Source organism: Rhinopithecus bieti, unplaced genomic scaffold, assembly GCF_001698545.2.
Source record: "Rhinopithecus bieti isolate Rb0 unplaced genomic scaffold, ASM169854v2 scaffold_24193, whole genome shotgun sequence".
In the NCBI taxonomy this organism is placed as follows: Eukaryota; Metazoa; Chordata; class Mammalia; order Primates; family Cercopithecidae; genus Rhinopithecus; species Rhinopithecus bieti.
This window is the reverse complement of record NW_016811043.1, coordinates 43427-56727: the sequence shown is the minus strand read 5'-3', so window position 1 is coordinate 56727 and position 13301 is coordinate 43427. Positions and strand designations below refer to the sequence as shown.

Here is a 13301-nt window from a genome sequence, read left to right as displayed (position 1 = left end):
TATGAAGGTATTTTCTAATTTATTTTAAGTTGTTCCCCTCCCTCGGGAAAAAAAAGTATATATTTTTACATGAGAAGAAAAAGACTTGTTGACTTTAGATCTATGAATAATTATTTCTAAGCAACGTGTTTTTATCCCGCACTAATCTTGAATATATCAGATACCATTTATGAAACATTCTTGCTATAACTAAGTGCCTCTCCAAGGCCCCAACTGAGTCCCCGCACCTGCTACAGTGAGCTGCCATTCCACACCCATCGCACATGGGACTCTGGCCAGTCCTTGACATTGTCGGGCTTTTCAGATGTCGGTAGTATTTATTAAAGATGAAGTTGCACATACCCTCCAACTGAGCAGTTTCACTAGTGGGAAATACCGAAAGCTTCCTACATGTATATCTAGAGGTTTGTAGACAAATGTTGCAGCCTTGTTTGTAACAGTGAAAACTGAAAACAACCTGGAAGTCCAGTGATGGGAAAATGAATATATTTCTGTCTTTTGGGGAACCCAAAGCAGGTTCCAAGACTGAAATTTCAGTGAAGACAGTTTATTTTCTAGGTCTTACCAGAAAGCATCAGTTGAGGTATGAAGAAATGGAACTGAGAAGGTAAGAAAACCAGTTTAAAGTCAGTGAGCAGGTTCTCATCGGTAACAAGCTCCATACTGCTGAGATACAGGGAAACGGAGGGGAGAAATCTGGAGTATTGATCCTCCACTCCTTGGTTGTCAGCTCCCTGTCCTGTGTGTGGGTGGAACGTCCTCCAGCTGCTCTATAGCAAGTCTCAGGTGTTTGCAGTAAGAAGCTGCTGGCATGCATGGGAACCGTGAATGGCAAACACTTAAAGCTATTCCATGTTTAAGTATATAACCTCTCCATATCTTTTTTTTTTTTTGACAGAGTTTCACTCTTGTTACCCAGATGTAGCGCAATGGCGCGACCTCAGCTCCCTGCAACCTCCGACTTTCCGGGTTCAAGTGATTCTCCTGCCTCAGGCTCCCAAGTAGCTGGGACCACAGGCATGCGCCACGACACCCAGCTAATTTTGCGTTTTTGGTAGAGACAAGGTTTCACCATGTTAGTCAGGCTGGTCTCAAACTCCTGACCGTAAGTGATACACCCACCTCGGCCTCCCAAAGTGCTGGGATTACAGGCGTGAGCCACCGCACCTGGCAGATCTTTATTCTTTTTATGTAGTAAGAAGTATAAAGCCACACGATTTATTTGAAATATTTTATGACAAAAAAAAAATAAGGAGCAGGAAAACCAATTATAGGTTCAAGTGAGGGATCGTGGTAGTTTGGACCAGAAGGTTGCATGTGGTAAGAAAGTGTGATTTAAGATATATATTAAGGTTAGAAGTAGCAGAATATTCTGATGGAGTTTGACTTTGGTTTGGGGCCCACTGAGTTTGAGATGCCTTTGAGAAATGAAGGAAGAAGAGAGAATACAAGAAAAACTGGCCAGGCACAGTGGCTCACGCCTGTCACACAGTGGCTCAGCATTTTGGGAGGCAAAGACAGGCAGATCCCTTGAGACCAGCTTGGGCAACATGGTGAAGCCCCATCTCTACAAAAAATACAAAAGTTGGCTGGGCACTATGGCGCCCACCTGTAGTCCCATCTGCTCAGGGGCTGAGGTGGATGAACTGAGCCTGCGCGGTCACGGCTGCAGGGAGTTGTGATTGCACCACTGCACTCCAGCCTGGGTGACAGAAGAGACCCTACCTCGAAAAAGAAGCTGAAAACAATGGAAGCATGCCTTCAGAATTCTAGAAAGAAAGTTATTTTCAACGGATAAATCTATATTCAGCCAAATAATCAAGGGTGAAGGTAAAATAATACATTTTTAGGCAAGCAAAGACTCAGGGGTTACCTCCATGTGCCCTTTCTTGGGAAGCTATTGGACAAAATACTCCCCCAAAATGAAGGAGGAGATAAACCAGAGAATGACATGGATTCAGCAAATAGGATCCAACACAGGAAATATTCCAGCTACGGAGCTGGCTTTAAAAAAAAAAACACACAGTAAAAATATTAATAGGTTAGCTGGGTGGAATGACTCATGCCTGCAGTCCCAGCTACTCAGGAGGCTAAAAGCAAGAGGTTGGCTTGAATCCAAGAGTTCCAGACCAGCCTGGCCACCATAGTGAGGTCCCTTCTCTTAAAAATAATAATAGGCTATTGCCAGATTTGGGGCATTTGGAAAGAAGTTCATTAAAGATAAAGCAAAAGTGAAAAAAACAAGGGGGAAGGGTGTTAGGCAATCATTAATTCTAGGGCAGAAGGAAGTACCGGAGAGGAAGTAAGAGCACAGTACTCTGTTCTTCTCAACAATGAGCAATATGTACATAGTCATAACGATGTGGTAACTGCTTAGCCCCTAACTCTGGTAACTACTTTGGGACAATATGGGAGGAAAAGTGAAGATAGTGATGGTGTAAGAGCTAAATCCTCATCTGTCATTCAAGAAATCACTTAAAGTGTGTAAAATAATCAAGAAATGACTAAGTAGTTATGTGAGGAGAAAAATAGAAGACATTGCTAAAAGAGTTGAAAGTCATTGCTCTGGAGGATTAGGAGGGACGGGGCAGGAGACTGTTAGGATGCATTATTGACTGAAGAGGCTTTAAAAAATTACATGTATTAATGTATGCACCCACTTGAAAAACTGAAAAAATAATAATTTGGAAAAACCCATGAAGGCAACTACCAGAAGGAAAAACTGAGAGAATGAAAAGTGCTTGTCTCTGGAAAGAACAAATGTCAGGACTGTTGCTTTCATGGGTTTTTTAAAGACTTTTAGAGCCATTTGATTTTACTTAACCATTTTCATCTATTTCTTTAATAAAACAACTCTATCATAATAAAAAGTTACATTCATTCACAGAAAACAGACAAATAAACAAAAACCCTTCCTGCCCAGCCCATCTCATTCTCCAGGAATCCTCAGCGCTAATGAGGACTGTCTCCTTCTCACCTCCCTGGACTGGACTTTTTACCACTGGAAAGTGGATGTGATTTCTAGTTTCTGCATGTCCTGGTTTATTGTGCTGCCAGTAAAATAAAATCAAAATACATATTGAATAAATAATAAATAAAATAACCCATAGTGAGCAAAGGTTTACAATGTATTTTTTGGAGTCAAGATCTCATTCTGTGGCCTGGACTGGAGACCAGTGGTGCGATCATAGCTCACTGCAGCCTTGAACCCATAAGCTCAAGGGATCTTCCCATCTCAGCCTTCCCAATACCTGCGAATACAAGCGTTGACCACCAGGCCCAGCTAAGTTTACTTATTTATATATCTTTTAGAGATGAGCATGTCACAATGTTGTCCAAGCTGGTCTCCAACTTCTGATCTCAAGCAATCTTCTTGCCTTAGCATCCTGAATTGCTGGGATTACAGGGGTGAGCTGTCATGCCTGGCTTGTCATTGACTGACACCATCAAGGTTTCCTTCTCCAAGTGTGGACACAGCAGCAGACGCCCCTTGTCTCTTGGGTCAGGACACTGGGTAGAGTGGAATAGCAGGACAACAAAGTCCCTGCAGAAAGCGCCCATGTGGAAGAGGTCCAGCAGGAAGGGCCAACTGACCCAGGGCCACCATATTTAGGGATAACTCCTCTTTCTGGGCAGGACTGTTCTGTGATTACTTTTGTATTCACAATAGTTCTGAAATTGTAGGATGATGAGACTCAAGACTGGCTGGAATTTGTTTTCAAAAAACCATCTCCAAGGTTTGTTGATCTTTTGAATGGTTTTTAGTGTTGCAATTTCCTTCAGAATTTAACTCATTCTTAACATTTCACAGTCTACTTTCAGTTAATAATGTACTAGTACCCATAAATATAGAAATATTGCAATCATTTATCCTCTGTAAAATGTCCATCTTGTATGGTATAGATATTACATGGAATATATCTGTATAGATTGTAAGTCCCACGATAGAAAACTTTTTCTTATCTTTAAATGGTTCTATGTATATAAAGTAAGAATGAATGAGGGGAGCAAGATAGCTTTTGCACTTAGCTTAGTATTTACCATTTTGATCATCTTCATCTTTTCTGATAGTCTCATTTTCCACCTGGTATCATTTGTCTCTAGTCTGAAGAATTTTCTTTACCAGTTGTTATTGTAGAGATCTGCTGGCGAGAAATTCTCTTATTTTCTTTTACCTGAAATATCTCCTTACTTGCCTATCCTTGAAGGACATCTATGCTGGATATAGAATTCTTAGTTAACTTTTTTTCCTCTGGCACTTTAAAGATGTTATTCTACTTTCTTTTGTTTCTATGGTTTCTAATAAGAAGACATGGGTCAGGACAAGAGCAAGAGAGAAACAAAACTGGGAAAATAACATGGTAGACCTAAAACTTGTCATATCAATAATGACAAAACCTTTATGAATCAACACTCTAATGAAGGGCAGAGATTGTGTGACTTGGTTTAAAAAAACACGGAACCCAACTATATGCTTTTCCAGACATGCACTTTGTTTGTTTGTTTGTTTAATTTAACTTTTATTTTAGTTAAGGGGCACATGTGCAGGTTTGTTATATACGTAAACTTGTGTCATGGGGTTTTGTTGTACAGATTATTTCTATACCCATTAGTACCCACCCAAGTATTAAGCCTTAGTACCCATTAGCTGTTTTCCTGATCTTCTCCCTCCTCCCACCCTCCACCCTCAAGTGGACCCCAGTGTGTGTTGTTCCCCTTTACACGCACATGTATTCTCATCATTTAGCTCCCACTTATAAGTGAGAATATGTGATATACAGTTTTCTGTTCCTGCATTAGTTTGCTAAGAATAATGGCCTCCAACTCCATCCACGTTCCTGCAAAGGACATAATCTCATTCTTTTATGGCTGTGTAGTATTCAACGGTGTATATGTGCCACATTTTCTTTATCCAGTCTATCATTGATGGGCATTTAGGTTGACTCCAAGTCTTCGCTATTGTGAATAGTGCTTCAATAAACATATGTGTATATGTAAGACATGCACTTTCTTTTTTTATTTAACTTATTTTACTTTAAGTTCCAGGATACATGTGCAGAATGTGCACGTTTGTTACATATGTGTAGTCTGCCATGGTGGTTTGCTGTACCCATTCATCCGTCCTCCATGTCTACCAAATAAAAATAATTTTAAAAGAAAAAAGTTCCCTCCCCTCACCTCGACTCCCCAACAGGCCTTGGTGTGTGTTGTTCCTCTCACGGTGTCCATGTGTTCTCATTGTTCAACTCCCACTTAGGAGTGAAAATATGCAGTGTTAGGTTTTCTGTTCCCATGTTAGTTTGCCGAGGATGATGACTTCCAGCTTCATCCATGTTTCTGCAAAGGATATGAACTCATTCCTTTTTATGACTGTGTAGTAGTCCATGGTGTATATCTACCACATTTTCTTTACCCAGACTATCATTGATGGGCATGTGGGTTGGTTCCATGTCTTTGCTATTGAATACAGTGCTTCAATAAACGTATGTGTGCATGTGTCTTTATAGTAGAATGATTCATATTCCTTTGGGTGTATACCCAGTAATGGGGTTGCTTGGTCAAATAGTATTTCTGGTTCTAGATCTTTGAGGAATGGTCACACCATCCTCCACAATGGTTGAACTATTTTACATTCCCACCAACAGTGGAAAAGCATTCCTATTTCTCCACAGTCTCGCCAGCATCTATTGTTTCTTCACTTTTTAATAATTGCCATTCTGACTGGCAGGAGATAGTACATCATTGTGGTTTTGATTTGCTTTTCTCTAATGATCATTGATATTGAGCTTTTTTTCATATGTTTCTTCTTCTGAGAAGTGTCTATTCATATCCTTTGCCAATTTTTGATGGGGCTGGGGTTTTTTTGTCTTGTAAATTTGTTTAAGTTCCTTGTAAACAAACATGTGAGCTCTCATCGTTCTTGTTTAAACACCTAACAGGCATCCTAACCAGTGCAACATGGCAAGAAAATGAAATGAGACCAATAGAAGAACCGGGTATGGTGGCTTATGCCTGTAATCCTTGCATTTTAGGAGGCTGAGGTGGGAGGATCACTTGAGTTCAGGAGTTGGAGACCAGCCTGATAGTGAGACCTCATGTCTACCAAATAAAAATAATTTTAAAAGAAAAAAGATCAATAGATAGGAAAGGATGAAACAAAAGTCTTTCTTTGTCACCAGCTTCATTGCATATGTAGAAAACACTAGGAGATTCTGAAAAAGTCTCTGGAATTAATCATTGAATTTGCAAAATAGTTCAGAAAATATATGTAATAAGTCACTTAGATGAACATGAAAAGGTAGTAAACAATACTAGTCATCTAAGAAGTGCAAGTTAAAACCACAATGAGAAGCCATCACACATCACCTAGAATAGGTAAAGCTAAAAAGACATATGATAAGTCTAAATACTGTCAAGAATATGGAAAAAATAGGAATGTCTGATATTGCTGGTAGGAATGCAAAAAATGTGGCAGTCAACTTGTAAAGCAGTATGGCACTTTCTTATACAGCTACCCATCCATTACCACATGACCCAGCAATTCCACAAATACGTATTTATCCAAAAGAAATAAAAATGTAAGCCCACACTTGTAAGCAGTTATTTCTAGTGGCTTCATTAATAACAAACCCTAGCTGGAGTAATCCACATGTCAATCAACTAGAGAACAGAGAAAGCAATGAACAAACTGGGGTTCCAGCAATACTCAGCAGCCGCTCAGCAACAAAAATGAGTGAATGGCATCATCTCAAACATCGTTATGCTAAGTGAGAGACCAAATGAAGGACTACATATCATACGATTGCATGTCCATTAAATTCTAGAAATTTCACTATTGCAGTGACAGAAAACAGAGCGGTGGTTGAGTGAAGGAAAGGGGTGAGGGTGGTAGGCAAGGATTAAACTAAGGGGAGAGGAGGGTGTGAGGGATGAGGGCAGAGAGATGGGCTGGGGAAGCAGGAGGTGAGGACAAGGAGCAGGGGAAAGGACTCCAAAGCAGTGGAGGAGCCTAGCAGGGGGTTCTCTGCATTCGGTGTTTCTCTGCTGGGCAGTGTGGTAGTTACACCACTATAAATAATTACCAATATTCACCAAGAAGCACAGCTAAAACTGATTAATTTTATTACATGTAAACGCCCTAATGAGCAAAAAAAAAAGGGGGGGGGGAGGGGAGGCAAAAATAAAGATATTTTTACATCATCAAAACCATAAAATTCATTTCCTAGGAGTCCTGTACTACATTTAATTTTAAAGGAAATTCTTCAGGCTGAAGGGAAATGATACTAGATGGTGACCCAGATACACAGAAAGGAGCAATTAACAACAGGAATGATGCACATACACATGTCACATTCACACTCATTTTCTTAATTTCCTGAAGACATATGGCTGCTTGTCTAAAACAAAAAGTATTACACTGTATCACTGAGTTTATAATATAGATTGATGTAATATATAAAGCAATAATAGCATAATGGTAGGTTAAAGGAAACTACACTGTTGCAAGTATCCTTTATTTTGCTGGATGTAGTTTAATAGAACCTGAACTTCACTGTGAAAAGTCAAGGAATCGGGTTTCCGTTCTTATAACAATAAAAAGCTAGTGTAAAGAAATATAGCCAAAAGTCACTAGGAGAATTAAAACCATAAACTAAAAACTGTTTATTTGACACATAAGAAAGTGGCAAAGGAGGAACAGAAACAAAAAGATATGAGACAAATTGAAAACATATAGCAAATTGTAGACCAATATCCAACCATTGCTAAGTGAAGGACTTTGCTCACATTAGCAGGACCGCTGAGCACTGCGGGGAGAACAGACATGGGCAGGAGGTGAGGGACAGTGTTAGTGCCACAATTCAGGAGTGACACGGTAGCGGGGACTTAGGGGAAGGTGGGGTGTGAGGGATGAGAGGGGCAGAGAGAAGGGCTGGAGAAGCAGGGGGTAGGGAAAAGGAGCAGAGGAAAGAATTCTAAAGCAGTGGAAGAGCCTAGCAGGCGGTTCTTTGCATTCGGTATTTAATACATTTTGTTGGACTTCCTAAAAACTAATTGGCTCCTTACGATTAAAAAACAAAGAGTTACAAAAATACCAAGGGTCCAGATAAAATATGCACACTGCTTAGATGTGCAGAGTTCACGAAAACAGGCAGTGCTTGAGCGTCGGTGAAGAGCATTGGGACTGCATGGAGCACTGGCAACTTTGAGGTGATGACTACAGGCTCCCGGTTGCAAGAGACAGTAACAAACCCTGCTTCTTTGTATTCAGGAGATGTTCTGGACTCACACAGGGAAACTCGGGCTAGGGAATGAAGGTAATTTTAAATGTAACAACCCAGAGCCACAGATCCATAGTCTGCGAAAGTAAAACTTAGGAGCTTTGTAATGCTGTTTTGACACAGGTCTGTTACAAATTGGAATCTAATCATTCAGGGATTACCAACATTGTGCTACCTACTGTATTAATAAACAAAAAGGAAACTTCGTCTCTATGAGAATCTCTATGTGGTGCCTTCAGACAAAACTTCACCAGGTTTAGAGAGAAAATCCCTCTCTCTACACCTCCATTCCCAGGGTGAGCTCACTCTCTGGTGAGTTTCCCTGCACAAAGGTCCAAGGGGAGAGGTATGGAGTGGGAGGCAGGGAGTCCAGTTTAGGGACGAGGATTCCAGGACAAGTAGTGAAGGGGAAGGGGCTGGGCGAAGCCTGCCGGGGTCTGTCCCTGGTTTCCACAGACAGATCCTTGTCCAGGACTTAGGCAGACAGTGTGACAAAGAGGCTTGGTGTAGGAGAAGAGGGATCAGGACGAAGTCCCAGGTCCCGGGCGTGGCTCTCGGGGTCTCAGGCTCCCAGAACCTTGTCTGCATTGGGGAGGCACAGAGTTGGGGATTCCCCACTCCAGTAGTTTCACTTCTTCTCCCAACCTGTGTCCGGTCCTTCCTCCAGGATACTCGTGACGCGTCCCAGGTCCCGCTCTCAGTGGGTGTCGGATGTTTAGAGAAGCCAATCAGCGTCGCCGCGGTCTCAGTTCTAAAGTCCCCACCCGCCCATCCGGACTCAGAGTCTCCTCAGACGCCGAGATGCGGGTCATGGCGCCCCGAACCCTCCTCCTGCTGCTCTCGGGGCCCTGGCCCTGACCGAGACCTGGGCCGGTGAGTGCGGGGTCGGGAGGGAAATGGCCTCTGCGGGGAGGAGCGAGGGGACCGCAGGCGGGGTGCAGGACCCGGGGAACCGCGCGGGGAGGAGGGTCGGGCGGGTCTCAGCCTCTCCTCGCCCCAGGCTCGCACTCTTTGAGGTATTTCTACACCTCCGTGTCCCGGCCCGACCGCGGGGAGCCCCACTTCATCTCCGTGGGCTACGTGGACGACACGCAGTTCGTGCGGTTCGACAGCGACGCCGAGAGTCCGAGAGAGGAGCCGCGGGCGCGGTGGTTGGAGCAGGAGGGGCCGGAGTATTGGGCAGAGCAGACACGGAGAGTCAAGGAGGCCGCACAGACTTTCCGAGTGAACCTGCGGACCGCGCTCCGCTACTACAACCAGAGCGAGGCCGGTGAGTGGCCCCGGCCCGGGACGCAGGTCACGACTCCTCCCCGATCCCCACGGACGGCCCGGGTCGCCCCGAGTCTCCGGGTCCGAGATCCGCCCCGAGGCCGCGGGGCCCGCCCAGAACCTCGACCCGGGAGAGCCCCAGGCGCCTTTACCCGGTTTCATTTTCAGTTGAGGCCAAAATCCCCGCGGGGTGGTCGGGTCGGGGCGGGGCGGGGCTCGGGGACCAGGCTGACCGCGGGGCGGGGCCAGGGTCTCACACCATCCAGAGGATGTATGGCTGCGACCTGGGGCCCGACGGGCGCCTCCTCCGCGGGTATCACCAGGACGCCTACGACGGCAAGGATTACATCGCCCTGAACGAGGACCTGCACTCCTGGACCGCCGCGGACATGGCGGCTCAGAACACCCAGCGCAAGTGGGAGGTGGCCGGTGAGGCGGAGAGGGTGAGAGCCTACCTGGAGGGCGAGTGCCTGGAGTGGCTCCGCAGATACCTGGAGAACGGGAAGGAGACGCTGCAGCGCGCGGGTACCAGGGGCAGTGGGGACCCTTCCCCATCACCTCTAGATCGCCCGGGATGGCCTCCCACGAGGAGGGGAGGAAAATGGGATCAGCGCTAGAATGTCGCCCTCCCTTGAATGGAGAATGCCATGAGTTTCCCTGATTTCCTCTGAGGGCCCCTCTGCTCTCTAGGACAATTAAGGGATGACGTCTCTGAGGACATGGAGGGGAAGACAGTCCCTAGAATACAGATCAGGGGTCCCCTTTGACCCCGCAGCAGCCTTGGGCACCGTGTATTTTCTCTCAGGCCTTGTTCTCTGCCTCACACTAAATGCGTTTGAAGGTCTGATTCCAGCTTTTCTGAGTCCCTCAGCCTCCACTTAGGTCAGGACCAGAAGTCCCTGTTCCTCTCTCAGAGACTAGAACTCTCCAAGGAATAGGAGATTATCCCAGATGCTTGTGTCTAGGCTGATGTTTGGCTTCTGTGCTGCCTTCCCCACCCCAGGTGTCCTGTTCATTCTCAGGATGGTCACATGGGTGCTGTTGGAGTGTCCCATGAGAGATGCAAAGCGTGTGAATTTTCTGACTCTTCCCATCAGATCCCCAAAGACACGCGTGACCCACCACCCCGTCTCTGACCATGAGGCCACCCTGAGGTGCTGGGCCCTGGGCTTCTACCCTGCGGAGATCACACTGACCTGGCAGCGGGATGGGGAGGACCAAACTCAGGACACCGAGCTTGTGGAGACCAGGCCAGTAGGAGATAGAACCTTCCAGAAGTGGGGAGCTGTGGTGGTGCCTTCTGGAGAAGAACAGAGATACACGTGCCATGTGCAGCACGAGGGACTGCCAGAGCCCCTCACCCTGAGATGGGGTAAGGAGGGGATGAGGGGTCATGTCTCTTCTCAGGGAAGCAGGAGCCCTTCTGGAGCCCTTCAGCAGGGTCATGGCCCCTCATCTTCCCCTCCTTTCCCAGAGCCATCTTCCCAGTCCACCATCCCCATTGTGGGCATTGTTGCTGGCCTGGCTGTCCTGGCAGTTGTGGTCACCGGAGCTGTGGTCGCTGCTGTGATGTGGAGGAGGAAGAGCTCAGGTAGGGAAGAGGTNTCACTAGTGGGAAATACCGAAAGCTTCCTACATGTATATCTAGAGGTTTGTAGACAAATGTTGCAGCCTTGTTTGTAACAGTGAAAAACTGAAAACAACCTGGAAGTCCAGTGATGGGAAAATGAATATATTTCTATTTAGACTGGGGAACCCAAAGCAGATTCCAAGACTGAAATTTCAGTGAAGACAGTTTATTTTCTAGGTCTTACCAGAAAGCATCAGTTGAGGTATGAAGAAATGGAACTGAGAAGGTAAGAAAACCAGTTTAAAGTCAGTGAGCAGGTTCTCATCGGTAACAAGCTCCATACTGCTGAGATACAGGGAAACGGAGGGGAGAAATCTGGAGTATTGATCCTCCACTCCTTGGTTGTCAGCTCCCTGTCCTGTGTGTGGGTGGAACGTCCTCCAGCTGCTCTATAGCAAGTCTCAGGTGTTTGCAGTAAGAAGCTGCTGGCATGCATGGGAACCGTGAATGGCAAACACTTAAAGCTATTCCATGTTTAAGTATATAACCTCTCCATATCTTTTTTTTTTTTTGACAGAGTTTCACTCTTGTTACCCAGATGTAGCGCAATGGCGCGACCTCAGCTCCCTGCAACCTCCGACTTTCCGGGTTCAAGTGATTCTCCTGCCTCAGGCTCCCAAGTAGCTGGGACCACAGGCATGCGCCACGACACCCAGCTAATTTTGCGTTTTGGTAGAGACAAGGTTTCACCATGTTAGTCAGGCTGGTCTCAAACTCCTGACCGTAAGTGATACACCCACCTCGGCCTCCCAAAGTGCTGGGATTACAGGCGTGAGCCACCGCACCTGGCAGATCTTTATTCTTTTATGTAGTAAGAAGTATAAAGCCACACGATTTATTTGAAATATTTTATGACAAAAAAAAAATAAGGAGCAGGAAAACCAATTATAGGTTCAAGTGAGGGATCGTGGTAGTTTGGACCAGAAGGTTGCATGTGGTAAGAAAGTGTGATTTAAGATATATATTAAGGTTAGAAGTAGCAGAATATTCTGATGGAGTTTGACTTTGGTTTGGGGCCCACTGAGTTTGAGATGCCTTTGAGAAATGAAGGAAGAAGAGAGAATACAAGAAAACTGGCCAGGCACAGTGGCTCACGCCTGTCACACAGTGGCTCAGCATTTTGGGAGGCAAAGACAGGCAGATCCCTTGAGACCAGCTTGGGCAACATGGTGAAGCCCCATCTCTACAAAAAATACAAAAGTTGGCTGGGCACTATGGCGCCCACCTGTAGTCCCATCTGCTCAGGGGCTGAGGTGGATGAACTGAGCCTGCGCGGTCACGGCTGCAGGGAGTTGTGATTGCACCACTGCACTCCAGCCTGGGTGACAGAAGAGACCCTACCTCGAAAAGAAGCTGAAAACAATGGAAGCATGCCTTCAGAATTCTAGAAAGAAAGTTATTTTCAACGGATAAATCTATATTCAGCCAAATAATCAAGGGTGAAGGTAAAATAATACATTTTAGGCAAGCAAAGACTCAGGGGTTACCTCCATGTGCCCTTTCTTGGGAAGCTATTGGACAAAATACTCCCCAAAATGAAGGAGGAGATAAACCAGAGAATGACATGGATTCAGCAAATAGGATCCAACACAGGAAATATTCCAGCTACGGAGCTGGCTTTAAAAAAAAAAACACACAGTAAAATATTAATAGGTTAGCTGGGTGGAATGACTCATGCCTGCAGTCCCAGCTACTCAGGAGGCTAAAAGCAAGAGGTTGGCTTGAATCCAAGAGTTCCAGACCAGCCTGGCCACCATAGTGAGGTCCCTTCTCTTAAAATAATAATAGGCTATTGCCAGATTTGGGGCATTTGGAAAGAAGTTCATTAAAGATAAAGCAAAAGTGAAAAAAACAAGGGGAAGGGTGTTAGGCAATCATTAATTCTAGGGCAGAAGGAAGTACCGGAGAGGAAGTAAGAGCACAGTACTCTGTTCTTCTCAACAATGAGCAATATGTACATAGTCATAACGATGTGGTAACTGCTTAACCCCTAACTCTGGTAACTACTTTGGGACAATATGGGAGGAAAAGTGAAGATAGTGATGGTGTAAGAGCTAAATCCTCATCTGTCATTCAAGAAATCACTTAAAGTGTGTAAAATAATCAAGAAATGACTAAGTAGT

The 13301-nt window shown here is 45.0% G+C and overlaps 1 long non-coding RNA gene and 1 pseudogene across 3 annotated transcripts; both read left to right on the top strand.

Moving 5' to 3' along the window:
- The first annotated feature begins 7775 nt into the window (after positions 1-7775).
- LOC108543103 (uncharacterized) lies at positions 7776-9036 on the top strand. Of its 2 annotated transcripts, none has more exons than XR_001889464.1 (4): positions 7776-7833; positions 8270-8315; positions 8403-8575; positions 8947-9036. It is a non-coding gene; the product is annotated as an uncharacterized LOC108543103 (long non-coding RNA). The 2 variants fall into 2 exon arrangements; XR_001889463.1 differs by having other exon boundaries at positions 8403-8591; positions 8947-9030.
- Positions 9037-9080: 44 nt separating this feature from the next.
- On the top strand, positions 9081-11146 carry LOC108543102 (HLA class I histocompatibility antigen, B-27 alpha chain-like; annotated as a pseudogene). The gene is made up of 5 exons (XR_001889462.1): positions 9081-9152; positions 9280-9549; positions 9798-10073; positions 10609-10920; positions 11023-11146. The product of XR_001889462.1 is annotated as an HLA class I histocompatibility antigen, B-27 alpha chain-like (transcript).
- The last annotated feature ends 2155 nt before the right edge of the window (positions 11147-13301 follow it).